This window comes from Drosophila yakuba, chromosome 2R (genome assembly GCF_016746365.2).
Source record: "Drosophila yakuba strain Tai18E2 chromosome 2R, Prin_Dyak_Tai18E2_2.1, whole genome shotgun sequence".
In the NCBI taxonomy this organism is placed as follows: Eukaryota; Metazoa; Arthropoda; class Insecta; order Diptera; family Drosophilidae; genus Drosophila; species Drosophila yakuba.
In genome coordinates, this window is record NC_052528.2 from 17028884 (window position 1) to 17048390 (window position 19507).

The 19507-nt window shown below is 41.5% G+C and overlaps 1 protein-coding gene across 2 annotated transcripts in view; it reads right to left on the reverse strand.

The window, feature by feature from the left end:
* The window catches only part of LOC6531000, a 79044-nt gene that overhangs the window by 8786 nt on the left and 50751 nt on the right, over nt 1-19507 (reverse strand). The window lies entirely within an intron of this gene.

Consider the following 19507-nt stretch of genomic DNA (forward strand, 5'->3'; position numbering starts at 1 on the left):
TTCGTTCGTTTGGTTGGTGTCAACCTTTATTTGGTGGCATCGTAATATTCAGCGTCTTTGTGTGCGGTGCGTGTGAATTTTTTATGGTTCATTAAAATTAAAAGCAGAGCTCGCCTTTTCTTAGTTTATTTATAGCTGAAGATTGGCATTTTGGGAGGGACTGTGGGAGATTCTCTTTCTCCATCAAAACTTGGTCGAGGCAATGAACTTAGTTCATAATGCATGCTAAAACTGGCGATTTTCCAGGCGGGAAAGGAGGGAGAGAAGTTGGTGAAACTGTCACAGATATGATTTACGAGAAGTAAACTTTAGAATATTCAATCGCTCTGCCGCACAAAAACCTTTCAAAATGCCGCAAGGCCAAAGCCATCAAAAGAGCCATAAAAAAAGGCAAAGCATGAAATATGAGCACAAATTATGAACAGACATCACGTCAAAGGATTAACAAGACCGAAAACTCTGCGCGGATTTCAAGGAAGTCCGTCAGCGAGGGCACAAAAAACAAAAAAAAACCCAAGAAACGGTCGATAAAATCTAACAAAGTTTGGTTGCTTCGCTGGGCGCGTTAAATGGTCAACACCCATATATCGAAGGGCCGTTTGAAGTCAGTGTTTAAAATGCAGATTATGTGCGTTGATTAAATATTGTTTTTTAATTTCTTTTTCGCCCGGCCGCTAAAATTAAAAATGCTCAGCCACAGGCGTGTGGGAAATGCATTGGAAAAGATTTGATTTTCTGTGCTCAGCATGCCGAGCACGTAGCGCTGCATAATAAAAAGAAAACACATATAAAAGTGAAAAAAAAAAATGCAAAAGGGTGTGAGAAGCATTGAGAGGGACGAAGGAAATTCTGTACGGAGGGACGGCGAAGATGGTTCTTATCGGTGCAAGTTCGTTGCCTGAGTCTTTCGTTTTGGGCCTTATCAAATTTGTGGAAATCGCTTATAACGGTAGAAGGGATTTATCAGGAAACAGTCGCAAGATTTGCATAACACACACCGAGCGAGCAGACAGCTAAAATAAATCTCCAAATCTCCAGCCTTTTGTTCGCCTTTGTGCGTGCGCCAATTCTGCGAGCAACCCACACACTGCTGATCATCGCGAACCACTCTCCTGCACCACACCGCACCACTTTGCACCACTGGGCTCCCCACTCACTCATGCAAATGAAGCGGTGGCTGAGACTGCGATCTAAAATTAGCTGCAACTTTTGTTAGGCTTCAGTGACTCTGGCGAAGCTTGCACTTTTGTCGCTGTTTTTATTTTACGTTTCGGGCTTTATTTCACTTTTTGAGCGTTTTTTCTCGCCGCCTTTCCTCTTGCCGCCTTTCTTTGGAAAGCTTGTCCGCCCGTTGATTGATTGCCCCCGCTGCAGATGCGGGCTGGGTCTTCCCTGAGTGGCCAGAGTCGCCGTGCGGGCCTAACCTTTGTGCCCTCCCTCCTGCCTCGCACTTATGGCCTGGTCGGCCGACTCCATCTTACCCTACTCTGCCTTACATTTGACTGCCGACTGGCCCGGCTCTTTGAATTTTACGCTTAATTTGGCTTTGATTAATGTTTTAGCGTTTGATTCATACGAAAAGTTAGTTAATGCGGCGGTTCACTGAACTGCAGTGGTCAAGCAAGGGCAGTTTAAAGTGTTTTAAGGTAAAGTGTTGTTTAGGTATATGGTACGAGTATAAGTAATTCTCTTTTAAATTATATCACTTCTTAGAATATATAAAATATATTTTTTTCTTATTATGGATTAATTTTATTCCTTATTATGGACTGAAATTTTTTTAATTTTTCCTGTTCCTTTTAGTAAAAATTATATAATACGAGTGAAAGACATTGAGTTACGATATTATTCAGCTTCTTTTAAATATTGATCTTTTTAATATCCAGTTAAAAATGTTTGGGAACCAAATAACATATTTTTGGAAGATAAGAGATCAAACAATTTTATTAAGAACAAATGTGTAATCTTTATTCTTTCTTATATATATTTATTCTACCTGCACCATTTGTTCTTGACAAATATTGTACACTTAACCCACGCCGCCAGCGTTATTTTCATAACTCATACATTCCCCAAGCTGACAACTCAACTTGCATTCTCGAGCTGTCTCTCCCCGCATCTGCCACTACCTGTGGCACCACCTGTACAGTCCACACCCCCTGGCACCACCATGCGTACACACATTCATCAAGTGAACAGCTGACCCACTTTGCCGCTGAAACTGTTGACTGCCCTTTTGTGATTTGGCCACAGGTTGGAAAGCAATTAATTACATTACAACGCAAACGTGGTCTTGGACGTGGACGGGGACGGTGACGGGGACTACCGCCACTATCCACCAAACCAACCCAAGCCACCAATAACCACCAGCACAACCAGCACCACCTCCGAAAACAACAGCAATGGAATTGTTAACAGCTCCAATGGCAGCGTCAATCAATCAGCAAGCATTTCGCCAGTCAATGGCCTCAGTTGAAGTCAAGCAAATATATAGAAATATAGAACCAGAAGTAGAAGTAGAAATATTACGGGTGGCAGGAATCGGAATCGAAGCAGCGAGTTCACGCTCCGGGTGCCATTATCATTATTTATTTGGTGCGACAAACGTTTCGCCACCAATTAGGGCGAGAAACGCGGACATTTTTCATTCTTTATGGAAGCGACAGGAATGGCTGAAAGTTGCCAATTTGGCTTTCGTTTTCGGTTCACTTACGGCAATGGGTAAAAAGCTTTCAGGCGACTTTCGGTTCTCAAGTTAGATACAGTAGGGACTCGTGAAGAACGTTCTGAGTTCTTTAGCTTATTAGACCATTTAAAAAGCATTTAAATTAAAATTTATGAAGTAACATTTTTTTGGAATTTTTAATTCCATTTAAATGGAATTTTTCTTTTTAAAATTTATTAAATATTTGGCATGTAACCTGTTTTCGAAAGAACATAACAGCGATCGCTGTGGCTCCCTTTTTCAAACTTTTCGAGCCTTAATAGGGCTGCAAGTTCTACTGGCAGCAGCGACTAAAAAGTGGCTAAAACAATGCCCTGTTATGGATCCGCTTAACAAGGATGACTGCTCCCAGCCAGAGGCAGTAAAGTCAACCGGCAGAGCGGTGGATTCCATATTCAAATGCGAGCAAACATGCACAGCATCCGCATCCTACATACAAAGGGAAAACGAAACAACAACACCACCAAGGGCAGCTCCACCAAAATCAACAAGAAAACCAGGGGGAAACAGGGGAAAACCCCGAAAAACAAGGGGGAAAAAGTGGAAAAAACACTGGCGAAGAAACGACTTTCGGCATCACGTTTCACGAATTCGCAGCAGAACACGGCTCCGACTTCTGGCACATTAAAAGAAAACAAAAGCAGCGAAACACCCAAAGCCCAGAGCCCAGAGCCTACAAAAAACAGCACCACACACAAAAAAAGATTGAAATAAACACGGCTCAGAGCCAAAGCAATAAGTAAAAGTTGCTGCCAAATCGAAGAACCAGAAGAGTTGCATCCGCAGAAGAAGCGGCCGTAATCTTTGTAATGTATGCTCCTCGGTGCGACTCATTGTTCGACTCCACCTCCTCCATCTCCTCCACCTTCTCCACCTCCACTGCCGCCTCCACCCGCACTATATCCCGGCTATATCCCTTCCACTGCCCCGACTCCGCCATATGCCCCTTTCATGATCGGCGGTTCTGCACGCGCTCACGTTTGGGAGCATCGAGAGCAGCGAAATATTAGGGGGAAAATTGGCGTTAGAGGAAAACAAATCTTACATTTGCAAATGCCTCTGAGCGACGAGCAAATGCTCTGGGAATCGCAAAATAGTTGCTTTGAGCCAGCGACTGTGATTAAATGCCAGAAACTAATAAAATAAAATATATATTGTTCAAAACGAAAAAGAATTTAGATACAATGACATTATTGAATGTTTAAAATGCCAATGACATTAACACTAAAAGAAAATATTTTGAAACTCTTATTTAATCTCTACTTTATGTAGATAAACTAAGCTATTTCTACTTTACTTATTTTTTTTTAAACTTATTACTCTGACAAGAAACTTAGTATGTATTACATTTTGTTGCAGTGCACGTCATCTCAAGTAAATTTGGCATACAGAAAAGAGTGGGCACAATCAAAGAGACAGATAAGAAAATGCAATCAATTGAAATTCGCATTTAGGTCCCTACGCAGAGCATTTCCACAGCGGCGTTTGCTACTGCATTTCCCATTTTAATTTCTCCGCCGCGGCGGATAAAGTGAAAATTCGCTGGCTGTTCTTATGGCTTTTCACCGATTTTCCCAATCCCATTTCTCTGCCGCCGTGCAATCACTTTTTCTTAGCTTCCAATTGACATTTTGGCAGTCATGCACTTCCTTTTCCCTTTTGCTAATTTATCGCTGCCACATATGAATGTGTGTGCTTTAACCCCTTTTCTTTTCAAGAAGATATAGCTACTGAGTGCAACTGCAGTTGCATTCTTATCGAAACCGCACAATCAGCAAAGGGAAAAAGGGAAAAAGCCAATCACTGGCTCTGAACACGATAATGATGATGGTGATGCCGATGATGTGGATGCTATGGATGATGATGCTTCTGCTGCAGATGCAGTTGCAGTTGCTGCTGGTTCTGGTGCTGCTGCAGTTGCGGATGCGAATAAGTGCAAAAGTTACAATTTCAAAACAAATAAATTCATGCTGCAGGCTAAAAAGGGCAGCCCAAATGGTCGAAGAAGTCGCTGTCCCCAGCATTTCGCCCCAAGCAAACAAATCAAGGAGCGACCCTCGACTCGACTCCACTCCACTCGACTCAACTCTCTTTTTGCCGGCAGTTAAAATGCAATGGGGCTTGACTTCAATTGTTCTGCTCAAGAAAAGGAAGAACGGAACGAGACGACACGCGTATATATATTATACACAAAAAAATGCAGCAATTATTTCTTGACTCGCTCGCACTCGAACGCTTCTTGTCCTTTTTCTTGACTGCACTTAAAAAAATACCTTTTTTCTAATGCAAAGAAGTTAGTTAGAAGGGACAAGAAAGTGTCTTTAAAAATCTTTAAAAATAAGTTTAAACTTGGTTGTCTATATAAACCCTTTATATTATTTGAGATATACACAAGTAGCTAATAAAATCCTTTTGTTCTAACATTATGTTTTTTTGTAGGTATGCCATCTGTACTTTTCTGGGTGGCTGATATAATAATAATCCATTCAAAACAATCCCACTGCTGACCCTCTCGCTCCTGCTATTTGTTTGCTCATTTGCTTATTTGCATGGAAGCAATGGCAATGTCGTGCTCGCCTCTGCCCCTGGAACTCGTCCGGTATTTGTGTGGCTTCCTGGCAGAAACTCCTCTCGAATTGTGGTCCTCGGCATCCATATGCATGTTTTGATTTCGTTTTCAATTTCAGTTTCATTTGTGGGTCTTCGGCAGGCTGTCTCAGCATGCAATTGTTCTTTTTTGTTTTTTTTTTTTTTTTGGCCTGACAACTTGTGGTCTATTTATATTTGTTTTCTGCTGATCTCAAAGTCAGCACATTGAACTTATCTAAATGCCAGCGGGGCAAAATACGAGTTCTAACTTTGCAGTGCATTCAATAAATGTTTTGCATTTGGGTCCTGGCTTTTGTTTCCCAGTTGTTGGCTCATTTTGCTGGGACACTTCTGTTTGCTGCCTTTTGTCTGTTCAAAAGTCTCACAAAATATTTCAAGCAAATTTCTTGCCTTTTGGTTGCTGCTTAACAGAGGAATATATGTTGTGGCATTTCGTCTTAGTCATTTTTTGTATTTAACATAGAAACGGACCTGTTCTTTGACTAAATTAAATTCCTGTTGATCAGATAGGTTTTAAAATTTAAAAATGCATAACTCAACCCCATTCCGCGCTCTAACATTTAACCTTGAACTTGGAGCCATCGGCGCTGGCATCTGGGCAAGGTCAGTTAGGCAAATTCAGCGAAATAACTAAACCAAACCAGTCGGTGAGCAAGCCAGTCGGCCCAAGACCAAGACTATGCCCATTGCCATTACAATGGCCATTTCCCCCTGAACCACCCACCCAATTTCGTGGGCAGGCTGAACAAAGCTTAGACTAACGTAATTTAATAAAACGTTTAGCCGATTAGATACGTTCGGTGTATGCACTAAAATGTATCCATTAGATACGCTATCTGGTCGGGAGTGCTGCAGATACGGCAGGCGGCAAGTGCAACGAATGCCGAGCAGCCAAAGCGTCTCTGGCAGCAAAAGTGGCAGCCAGCAAAAGTGGCAGCAGCAGCAGCAGCAGCAGCTGCACTTGCCAATGCTAAAGCCAAGAAGAAGAAAACAAAAAAACACGGCCGAATCCAAACAGACAGAGTCCAAAACGCTAACGAGACTTTGGCCACGCTCGCCGTCTTGGCCAGCTAGGTACTTTGGCTTCGGTTTAGACCAAAAACATAGGACGCTCCCTTTTACCGCGAGACGGTTTTACTTTTGTGGCTCTTTATTTTGTTCCCCTGCCTTTTTTTGCTTGGCTTACTCCTAGCTCCTAGCTCTTGGCCATGGTAAATCTGCGCTGCCAATCGCTAAAATTATTGCGCTCAATCTTTGTTATTAGATTAACTTCTATTTTGTTTTCCTATTTGACTTTGCCATAAAAGCGAATCGAGCCTGGCCCGCCTGCACTAACTACCAAAAAGGGTATTTACGACTTGGTCATAATGTCTGGCCATCGAAAAGGAAAAGGGCTCCGCGGAGGCAAAGAGAGGGGGCCCTTCAAATTGGCTGCAGTTTTTGGTATTCCAAACTGATTGGACTATGACGGGGCATGTTCGAGTTGGGTCTAATGATGTTTGCCTTTGAAATATGATAACAAATTTTGTTTGCCTTGAGATGCTGGCTATGCCAGTAAGAAGAGGTTCTCCAAACAACAAGCTATTTTGTAAGGTAAACGAAGGATGGGTTACCTGCCGAAATTGATTGATTCCTGAAGGATTCTAGGGCTGTTCAAATATTTATCACTAAGCGGATGAATGTGTGTTCTTTGGCATAGCTGCATGCATACTTAAAAGCTTCTTCTTTTTAGCCTATATAGAAAAACTCAACTGAAAGAGCATTCCCAGTTCGATGTTAAGCAGTTGGTAATGGCAACTTTCTTGTTATCTGCTGCTGCTGCCGTTGTCTTGGCCATTTGAAAACTGAAAGTGCGCCCGGTCAGCGTCTAAGTTGGCATCGGAGCGAGCGGGTTACGGATCTTAGTTAGCCAAAGCAAAAGCCAGAGCCAGAGCCTCTGACTCCGAGAGGCAGATCCATAGCCATAGCCATGGCTATGGTATGGTCATAGCCATTGCATTAGCCATGCCCAGACCTCTGCATTCGGTTTGGCTTCATTTGTTTTTACTGCCTGGCATTTTGTAGTCATGTCCATTACAAAAGCTGCTGCTTTGCTCCTCTGACGCTGCGGCTTGCTGCCCATTTTTCCATTTTCCCCCGATGCTTTTTGCCATCTTTTGGCCGGGCTTTATCAGTCTGGAGTCTGCCTGTTTTGGGGCTTTTAAATTGGTTTTGTGTTCCCCTGCTAGTCGGCTAGTCGGCCTGCCAAGCTTGTGGCGCATCAATTGTAATGGCAATTCCACTTGGCAGTCTCGATTCTACATAACATTTGCGGCATTTAGAAAGGCCAACTTTCCTTTGTTACTCCAATCTGCAACTGTGATGCAACTTTCATTGCAACCTGCCTGTCATCTTACATCATTAGCCGGGTTCTGGAGCGATTGCCACAAAATATGATTCACGTCTCCGCCTTTGAGCGGCTAATGAATGAGAGGCAAACTTTTTTTGGACGAAGTCGGCGAAAAAATAAAGCTGATTGAGAGCGAAAATCCTGGCAAAGGATTTTCCACAGTTTTCAATTAGCGTTCTTTTGTACATGTTAAGACAAGAACCATTCAGTATTGAAATGCATAAAATAATATTCATATGTACTTCGTGTAAGTTTGAAAAACTTTTGGTGTGAATCCGCAGTAATTTGAAGTTTATGTATTAAAAAAAATGTGTGTTACTCAAAGTTGTTATGAAATATTACCAAAACGACAAGACTTCTAGTAATCTTTTCTTCTCTGTGTTCGTGTGACAAGTGCGGTGTAATTGAAAGAAATTAAAAAAGAAGAAGGTAGAAAAGGCGGTCGCAAAGCAAAGGCTGCTGACAACAATGGTAATGATGCCCATGCCGTTCACGATAATGTGCCGCGGAAGTGGGTTAAGCGGCTTAAATGTTCTGCTCCTCCGACTTCCTCGGGCCAACTTCTCGAATTCTTCGGTACGTGCAATGCCGTCGACATGTCTGACATGGCTGAAAATCCGGCAAAAGAGTTGGAAGCACTGGAAGAGCTGGAGGCTGGCAGTGCCGGAGCGACGGAGGATTTCTTTGCTGCATTTAAATTGCGCACGCATCAAAATTAAGCTGGCCGCAATTAAAAGCGGAGAAAGTGAATCCCGACCCCGCCTTGAGATTTATCTCTTAACTGTTTTTTTTGTTGGCCATTTGGGAATAGGTAGCTTGTACTCACGCGTGCCACGATTCTATTTGGGTTTATGGGGTCACCTGCCCTTCGCTCTCGCGGCTCAGACCTACCTGCAAATAGATAGAAATCCCAGATAAGCATTAACAACATTTATGTGTAATTTGTTTTAACAACAGCGGACAAAAAAGAAACTGATTTATAATGGCTGGACTAAATGTTTTATGTTTTTATTAAGTGATAATTACTAAAAATAACATTTTTTGCCTCCACTTTGATGGCTACAAAAATATAATTCTGGTTTACTGGCACAAAGCACTTGGAAGTGGAATTGTCTGCCGAAAGTTAATAAGTGAACTTGACAGTAAGCATTGGAAAGTGGGCTTGGCGTGACAAATTGAGTAATCACATTTGGCAGTAATAATGCCAACTGAAAGTTTTAACTTGACAGAAGAAGTTACGAAATTCGGCTTAAGTGCATTTTATATTGCGTTGTCCGTTGGAGAATAAGAGCAAATACGTAGTTTTAAGATAATGGATAATTAAGTTGAATAAAAATTCATTTTTTTAAAGTGGACTTCATTTGGTTCCTACAACAGCAGTACAGTAGCCTAGACTGTACTATATTTTTCACTGATTACTATTCACATCACACCTTTGACAACATCAAAATGGGATCAACAAATTATAAATTTCCCCACAATTTAGCTCAGTTCCCACATTTGAGCTACAGGTGGCGCATATCCGACACTATAAAGAGTTAGCGAAAACTAGTTTGCCGCATCAATATCTAGTCTTAGTCTGGTCAGGTTCGATCTGATCATCTTTTGCAGGTCTAGACGTCGCCTCGATGATTCCTTAATGAAAACTTGGCGCCTGCTGCATCCCCGAGCCCCGCCTCTTTTTGAGAGGCGTCAAGTGCTTCAAATTGGAAATTTAATACAAGAACTTTCATGCAACAAGCTCCAGCTCATTTAAAATCAGCCAAGCTGTTGCTTTGGCATTTTCCTCCAAGTGCAAAAATTAGCCAAGACAAAAGCTTATTGAACCCAAGAGAAGCCCCCACTTCATGGTCACCGAATCAACGCAAATCGCTGTCAATAATAATACATCGAGCCGCCAAAGCAACCGTCACAAAAGCTTAATTATTTAGACCATTCCAAGCCGACAAAATAAAATGATAAAAAAAAGGAATCAAATAATTTAGATTTTTGTATTTTGTTTTGATTCACACGCTCTTTGATTCCAAACAATCGGCCTGCGTCAACGTCAATGTCCCCCACAATCCAACAGTCCGGTTTGGTCCGTCATCTGTCGTTCACGCTTGTGGCCAGCAAATTTGTCAAGAAAAAATAAATAATACAACAATACACGAGAAGTGGCAAGGAAATTTAGATGGCAACAACATAAGGTCAGCATGCTGAACCAGGGGAAGGGAAATTAGTTTAACAAATGTAAATGAGAGAAAGAAATGGGTGGGGACGGATAAATTAGCCAACAGTTACTAGGAAGTTGAATGCCCCCTTGTGGCCATTAAAAAGGTCGAAAGAAAGGGTTGGACTAAGATGAAAAATATTAAACCCAAAGCGAAATTAATGGGAAACACCCATGAGAAACAGATATCTACAGAACTTTTTCCCCATTTTTTTGAATTCTGTAGAAAAGGACTGGTAATCGATTAAATAATACCTCGTGTTAAAATCACCATAGCTTAATAACATGTTATCTGACTTTTAAATTTTGATATCAATTAAAAAGTTGGTTTAAAAAAAACGTTATTCACTTCAGAGCTAAAGACAGATATAACAATCTACGCCCCTCCATTTATCTCCAATCAATGGCCAATCATTTGTAGAAATATTTTCATATAAAAACCCATAAAACTTTCAGCAGTTGTCAGGCTGGAAACAAATTTGAGCCTATAATTATAATTGAACAGATCGACAGACAGCGAGCCAGATTGGGAATCAAATAATATGCCATTCCCATTAAACTAAATGACATAAGCACAAAGATTTACGCACTCGCGCAGAAACAAGAAATCAAATGTTGTCAGGCAGAGCGTCAAAATTGTAATGAGACACAACTTGGCCCACACACACTTGGCCAAAAGATGTTTGGGGAAGGTGGAAGGGGGGTTTGGGGGGGTGGGGGGATGGCCACGCCCCGGTCTTTGAAAACGATTTTGATTAAAGAAGTTGTCACAGTTGCTTAAAGCGAACAAAAAGCGCTTGTCGAACAAAAGCGGTTTTGATAGGTGCGCGTGGGCGCCTTCTGCCAGCCCACCCCTGCCCTTGCCACGCCCCCTGCCCCCTCTATAAATGTGAATATACATATATATATAGGTATATTCCCCTGCCCGCTGACGGTTCATTTATTGGGTTTGCCAGCTCTATTTGCATAGCTCTCCTCCGTTTAAGCCTTGAATCGAATTGTGCGCCCTGACTTCGTGCCAGGCTATTATTGTAAAGACTTACGAGTATATGTATATGTATCCGAAAGATACAAAAAGTATCTGAGGTGACCTTGCCTTGGCTCATAGAGAAATCTCTTTGAATGCAGCGAACAATGGCGACGAATTGCCGAAAACCAAACGCCACCGAGATTGCAGCAATAAATAATTAATAAATTTCTCTGTTGCCGATTCGTGGAACAAAAAAACACAAAATGGTTAAACAAAAAAGATGTATATGTACGAGTATATAAAAAAGCAGCCCACGTGCAACTTAAATTATTGAAACCGGGAAGCAATTACCGTTATGTCGTCGAAAAGCCATCAAGATATTCAACCATTCACAGTGCGTTGCATAAACATAATGTTAGTTTAATGAAAGTCTATTGGGGCATAAAGATCTACTTTTAAATGGCGCTATTGTGAATGGGAGTACGAGTTCGTGCCTTGGTATTAAAAATGCACACATACATTTATTTCAAATTTTAAATCAACTGCACCCTAAGTTACATTACTTTAAAAAGATAATAAATAAAGAGTAGGTTCCAGATTTTCTTCAAAAGTATGTCTAGTCTGAAGCTGAAGTTCGCAATGTTAACGGATGAAAATTGACTAACTACCTGAATGATTTATAAAATCCTTTTAGACCTCAATCGATATATTCACGTTCCGCACTGTTTCTGCTTATGCACTTCCCATTAATACGAGCAAGAGCAGGGGGGCAGAAATCAAGCGTGGGCGGGCGAGGATAAAAAACTTTCATTGGCCGCCTTCAATCAGAATAATGAACAGCTACAAAATCTGCAATCAGCGTAAGAGCCGACTCGTTGTTTTTGCAGTTTTTTTTTTTTTTTTGGGATGAATAACCTCGGAAGTTGTGATCGCTTTATAGTAAGCCAGCAATTGCAGTTTTTATCTGATGGGAGATCCCTGTGGTTGCATAATTTCAAGGGGTATTAAAGGCATGGCAAAGCTGTTCAAATGCTGAATGTGCATATCAACCAACTTTTTATGCGCTTCTACAGAAAATGATATGTTATAATATAAAACGGAACATTGGTAGTACTTTCAGCACACTTGGTAAAGTATTAAATTAAATGTTATATAAAAGCGAAAAAGTTTGCATAATTATTTAAATATGCCTGCTTTTTCTCGCTGTGCATTTGTATATATTGTTTTTATAATGCAACGTGGGCTTTTACGGCGGCAACTTTTGATGCATTCGTCGTAGGTGTCGCCTGTCTAAGGTTTAAATTAAGGTTTAGGGCTTACGGAGATCGGAGATTTCCAGAGACCGAGACCCCGACCACGCCCGCAAATTGGTGGCAACAGATTTGCGCTCATTTTCGCCGGCGATTAAGTGTTGGCAAATGAAGAAGACCAATGTTAAGTGCGAGACATTTTTGTCGGGCAATTAGTGAAGCATTTGTTGCTCGAACTCTCGGCGTTGTTGTTACTGTTTAGCGGGTATGCTGTGCTGACAGTTAAATAATAGAAACGTGCCAAGTTGCAACTGCTTGCTGCAATTGTTGCTGCATGTTGCTGTTGCTGCTGCTGCTGCGGCTGCTAGTTGTTGCTGCTGTGCCGCCAAGCACGTAACTCAATAATGCGCACATTCTAACAGCCAGAACAACAACAACAATTAAGCTAACAATGTACCACACGCTAGCGTCGAGTGAGACGGAGATAGCGTGGAAGTAAAAGTTGTTGTTAGTGTCGACTCGACATAATGAAAATCTTCTGCCGCCCCATTCCCCCCTTCCCATCACCCTTGGGAAATTGTCTAATGAAAAGCTGCTGTCGACACAAACGAAGCGTGGAAAAGAAGTGCAGAAAAAAAAGAGCACTAAGAATTGCGATTGCATCGGGTTTTTGGAGCCACGGGGGAGACGTTGGGGGGATAACTCGGGGTAAGTGGTATCGATTAAGCCTTAAACTTGATGCATTGCCGCCATCTCAGTGTGTGTCGTCAGCGTTTTAGTGGACAGCTGTGATGGAAAGCCTTTCATCAATTTGGCATTCGTCTGGAAACACGACAACGTCTTTAATAAGCCATCAGACACATTGTTTTCCATTTAGATAATCGGAATTCTAAAAAAAAATATTTAACTTTGGCCGAGGAAGTTGCGTTCTTAGCAGGCACGTTGAATGCCGGCTAAGTTGCGTCGGATTCGGGTCATAAAATAGTTGAATTCAGTTGCATGTTTAATGGTGGCTGGAAAGCATTTAAAATTACTTTTATTACTATTTTATGGAGTAAACTAACATGTATTAAATTGTATCATTTAACAAAAATCCGTTTTCTTAACCACGCTTTGCTCATTTAAGACAGCAATTCTGTAGTTTTATTTAGCCAACTTAACGCTTCACATTTTACGTCGCCGACTTAAGCCCAATTTGCCTTGTCTGAGCTCAGTCTTAACATTTATATGCACCGGATTATTTGAACCATTTGGATGGCTTCGCCCAAAAAAATTGTTGGCTGCCAATTGATAATGGCCTAGAAAAAAGAAATCCGCATAGAAGGCTAAAAGTATTAAGAGGTCGTGCTGGAATTGCCGCTGTGTCAGCTGCCAAGTGTTAATTACATGGCTGGCACTTCAATTGCCAATTTTCCAGGCCGCTCCCCAAAATGTTGCGGCCCGATCTTTTTTTGCATTCAGCACCAGAACTTGTTAGGCCTAAGCTTTTCTTGGCCATCATAATAGAATAGAGAAATTATTATTTGCGCCAAGCGAAATTGGCTTTTTTATTCCGCACATATTTAAGTCCGATTTCTTTCCATGTCCCCATCGCTGACTTATGTCCATGTTTTTCCATTTCGGCTAAACTTTTCCAGCAGCAATGAATTATAGAACATTACGAGGCAAGTTCCATTTAACTGCAGAGACAGCAAATTACGCTCGGCCCCCAGAGACGCAGAGGGAGGGGAAGGGGTCGAACTTGGGGGCAAGGTGGCTGGAGATTTGCTTTGGTTATTTGTGGCAAAGTTGCAATTTTCCAGGTAACTTCTGGGGCGATGTCTTCGGCGTATGCAAACAAGCTCGGTTGCGGGGGAGAGCCCCTTGGCAAGCCACAAACTTGGCTAAAAAGGTGAGTGAGCGCGTTCGTTGCACCCACTCGCTTAGAAATGAGGGGGATATTCCTTTGCAATAGCTTGCCGGATGAGTAGGAAGTGGCAGTGCTCTTCTCTGACTCCTGCAAACGATAAATTGATTGATTTATGCCTGGGATTCTCCGCTTGCAGATCGTTCTTCGAGCCCCGTTTTAGGTTTACATACACTTTGTTAAATGTATTAGCACTTTGTCATTTCTTTAGGCAAAAACTGCAGAATTAATTCACACTTCTTGCAGATTCATATAATCAGTAACGGATGACTTTGCTGATTTTGAAATAATAAAAACAAGAGCCAGAGGAAAAATGCATATATTGTAGCTTAAAATAGGTTTAGATCCCGATACGGATTTAATTCTATTAGGTTTCATGTACTGCAAAATTTAAATAAGTAATGGAATTTGACACCCATGCAGTTGCTAACCCATAAGAGCATTGCAGTCTTCGGTTTTCCAAATCCAGCCACCATTCCTGTTTCCCTTGAGCTGGTCATGGTTTTATTGTGCTTTTTTGGCGTTGTACATCTTGTTGCTTTTAATTATGGGCGTTGCAGCGGAGAAGAGAGTTCTCTTCTCTGGCCGCCAGCCATTAGCAATTTTAATTTATTTATGTATGCGACCAACTAACTCCGACTCCAAGTCGAACTTAAGCCCACAGTGCAAGTTGAGTCAGAGTCTGGTGTTCAGACTTCCGAGACTTCAGTGTTCCCAGTTGCGAGGAGTCGAAGTTCTGGCGGCACCGACTGCTCGTCATGTCTTGGAACGAATGCTGGCATAAATTAATTTCAAATGCACACAAAACATGGTCTAGAACACAAGTTGGCTAACAACCGAGACATACATCTACATCTACAACCACATCTACATCGATGTCTGCATTGCCCCTCTCAACTGTTGATTTTAATTACGATTTACATTGCATTATCATCGTGATTATCGACACAGATTGGTGGTCCGATCGCGTAACATGGCGAATTTCATGCACTTGACCCTCAAGCGGCTACGTTTTTTTGGCAAATCATCGAACATAAATGTGGAAAGAAAGAAACTGTGCAAATATTACGCATTCGCTTAATTATAGCGTCAAGCGTGATGAAAGTGAAAAATCCACAGCAACGATTTATTTAGCTTTGACTAATATCGTCAGTTTGCAGCTTCTTCGGTTTACGGCAACCAACAAAGATTCGTCTTTTTTGCCCCGCTAGACCGAAAAAAACGAAAAATATTAGGCAAAAATCGTATAACCTTGGCTTAGAGCTCTTTGCTTTATGTTCTGACCAGACGTGGGATAAGCTGATAATTATCGCAGCGATCATTATCATGATCATTTGAGATATATGGCCATACCGGCATTCCGTCCATGGGCTTTTATTAGCCAATTTGCATATTGATTGCATTGACTCAAACAGTCAGTCACGACGTATAGTAAATATGTTTATTTGGCCAATCAATTTGTTATTTATGCTCAGGCACATCTGTCAGTTGATTTGGACACGTGCTGCATTCTTTTCCTCTGAATGATACAACTACCCGAACTTTCCCCAGTTTCCCCAAGTTTTCCCCAAGTTTCCCAGCGAAGTGCTTTTCCTTTGTTTTCACACACACACACCTCTCGATTCGTTTGAGCCGCAATCAATTATAATATTGAATGCTCAATCTCGGCTGCACTTCCTTGACAGAGCCCCGGCCACGCCCCCACTCACGCCCCGAACGTGCAATTGAAATGTCCATTAACTGGCTGCGATAAAAATCAACGGGAAAGAGAAACTTATATGGGTATATTGGTAGGAATGCTTTAGGAACCATTGCAACCATTGAAACCATTAAGCCCGCTAGAAGTCGGGCTCCCACTTCGCAGAACCGAACCGCGCAGATGACTCCACTGACCTTGGCGCTCTTCTACACCATAATGATGATCGCCTTCAACTTGATCCGACATCAGCTTAATATATCTCCAAATGGCTTATGGTATTTATGGATCTCGGATTAATGGCGCATTTTTTGAGCAGCTGTCCTAGAATATTGGCACACATTCACCCGGCCCACGTGGGAAAAGCAATATATAATATTTATGTGCGGACAAGGGATGTGATAACTCTATTTATTTATATTTTAATCGATTTTCATTTATGTCGCATAACCAACTACGAAAATGTGATAGATTTCTGAAGAATATTGAGTGCAGTTATTATATCTTTAGAATGATTAAGGATTCAATTGAAATCTTATCGAATTTGATTAACATCTCTGTGTATTTGAAAACTGGCTTCAATGGAATTTGCGATGACTTCATTGACCTTGCCGGCCTTCCGATAATCTGATGATCATCTTGCCTTGACATTGGCCCATGTTACCCCGAACCCAACCCCCAACACCATTCCCTCGCCCTGACAAGTAAATTCTCCAACTCCAAAGCTATTTTATTGTCTAATAGTTACATCAATCCGGCAAAGTAACTCGCCAATTGAGGCTCTGTGCTGGCAATTAAGCACCAAGTACTCGCCAGACAATTACCGATTAAGATTGGCTGAAAAACATGTTTGCCTTTTGTTCTTGATGCTGCTTTCAGATTCTTCTCCCCAATGTTTATATCTATTTATTTTTAGACATGCGCTAGACGGCCACAAGATGAGACATCAAAGTCCCACCTGAGTTCTGAGTTGGCTGCATGATTAACTATTTGCACGCCAGCAAAAGATTGAAAATCGCTTGCTTGCTTGTGGCTGCTTAAAAGGTAATTAATTTATTAAACAAACTTTTTGGATTTGTGCTAGGAAGTACCAGTTGCTTGGATAAATAATCTTCTTAGGAATAATATTGTTGGATGAATAGTTGTTCCTCCCAAGTTATGTATATGATGTTGGTATTTAAAGTGTTTGTTGTTTAACTCTTTGTACCTGATGATTTTCTTTAATTCTTTTTCTCATGTTAGCTAAATGCCTTATTTATGAGTTTACAAATGATTTCTTTATTATTAAGTACATAAAACTAATTGAACATTAATTACTAAACCCGTTTAATCAATAAGTGCGTTTGCGTAAACGAGTGTTTGCTTCACCTCAAACCAAACAGACGGTGCCACTTTAATTGGTATTTTATTTAGTTAGTGGGTCATGCACCTAATGAAATTATGGCTTTTGCATTGTCCCCTGGCGAAAGAGTTATTTGGGCCCACTCTCATTTGCTCTCTGACCCGTTAGCCATAATTGAGCGTAATAACCAAAAGTTAAGCAGGAATGCCAGCCGCTCTTTTGTCGTGGTGGTTATTATTGTGTATTTGTGTGGTTTGGCCCCATCTTTGACATTAACCCACAACGGCAGTGGCAGCGCCAGCACCCCACTTCCTATCCACATTTCTGTATCCCCAATCCAATCCCCATATCCCCCTTTTTTCCAACCCATCACCATCCGCATAGCTCTCTCACGTCGCGGCCCGCAAATAAAACGTACGAAAAATTTAATTCAATTTAATAAGCGAATATGTTGCGTGCCATGGCTGCAAAGACATATCCACGGTCCTCCATGTGAGTATTTGTATGAGTATCCGTATTCGTATTCGTATGAGTATCTGTATGAGTATCTGCGTGAGTATCTGTGCAAGTATCTGTGTGTAATGCGACGCATTCGTGCATGGCCCACCTCAACCTTCTCCACAATCTATCTGTTTCTTATGTGGTACATGGAGAGAAATTATGGTAATTATATTCAATAGGTTTAACTCCAGTAACAGACTTTTTTACTTAAATGTAAATAAATTAAAACTATAAAATTTATAGAAAACAAAGTTTTAAATAATCTGCTGATTCTTTTTATATTTATATTAAAACAATCTAATATAACGTATATATCTTGTTGGAAATGTCTCGTGTGATTTGGCATGCTGACCTAGTACCCAATATAATTTGCCACCATGTTTTCATGCGTGCTTGTAAGTGTTTTAGTGTTTTTGGCCTGCAGGAAGAGCCAGCCGAGAATTTGGGCCAAAAAAATATGGCTTAATGGGACCACGAGTGCTTTGTGGCGAGGAGGGGTCACGTGAGGTTACTTGGAGGAGTCGAAGTTGGCTTTGTGTGTTGGCCAAATGTGAAAATAATCGTAAAAGGCAATTAGCGCAAAATAGCTTTGACACTCATTCAGTCAGTTGGTCATGTGGGTTACCCCGATTGGCTGCCATCAAATCGCTCGCTCTTGTTTTGCTTTTGTATGTGCTTCAATTCGAAAATTGGCCTTAGTATAGTATTCTGTATTATTAATCAGATGTGGGTCAGAAATATATAGATACAAAGTTCTAAAAGCTCACATATAATTTATTTAATAAATCGTTTCAATTTTTATTCAAAATCCAAATCAGAGAGTTTAAGCTACATTGTATTCAGTGCCCTTGGGTATCTGCAGAATCAAATTCAGTGCACTATTTATGCTTACACATTGATGCCGCCCTTTGGCTAGTCCTTTGGCGTGCTCCCATCACAGGCAAATCCATTTTCCACCCCATGGACTTGGAACCCCCCGCAATTTCCTCTCCGGCGGATCTTTTGCATATTTCAGGTGAGCCCAATATGCGGCATATTACATGGCCCAAATGAACGAGCTGGCTGGCTGACAGACACCCGGGCGATTTTGATTGTGCGGCAACTTGAACCTGAGTCATGCGCTATGTGGCAGCGGTGTTGTTGTGTTGTTGTGCTGCTGTGCTCTTGTTGTTGGTGGCTTGGGGCGGCTGCTGGGGCACGGGCACCTTCAGCAGTGTCATAGTCATGCAACAAAATTGGGTCTGTTCCGTTTTCGTGGGCTCGTGTGTTGCAGCCGCACACCTGGGCAGGCACACACAACACACACACATCACATGGCAACTGAAAAGCTGAAAACTGAAACAAAAACTGGCTGGCAATGACATGGTAGATGGCAGTGCCTGGATAACCGATTACTCAATCCCCCTCAATCTGCCCCTCAATTTGCCCCCCCAAAAAAGCAACAACAAAGGCTTATAAAAATTGATAGCGTCCGGTGAATGATTTCGAATTTTTGCTTATTTCACTCGATCTTTTTGCCTCTATTGATTTTGATTTTGATTTTTATTGAAATGTTTTCGTTGTTCTCCTGTTATTGCTGCGGCTGTTGTCGAGCCGCTTATATTGACATATTTATGGCTGCTGCCCGTCGGATCGGCCAAGCATATGGCATATAGCATATAGCAGGCAAATAGCAGGCAGCCCCAAAAAATAAAAATTGCATTTGAATGCATAGCATAAATCACGAGGTGCGGTGCGCCAACTTGAACACACCTTTTAACACATTTTTCGAGCACTTTTTTTTGGAGTTTCGGTTTTGTTTCGGTAATGAATGGATGTCAAGAACCTTAGTCCTGGCCACGTTTATATAAATTAAATGAAAAACGCTTGGGGTTGCCTCAATTAATTAAACGTAAGCAGGAAGAAC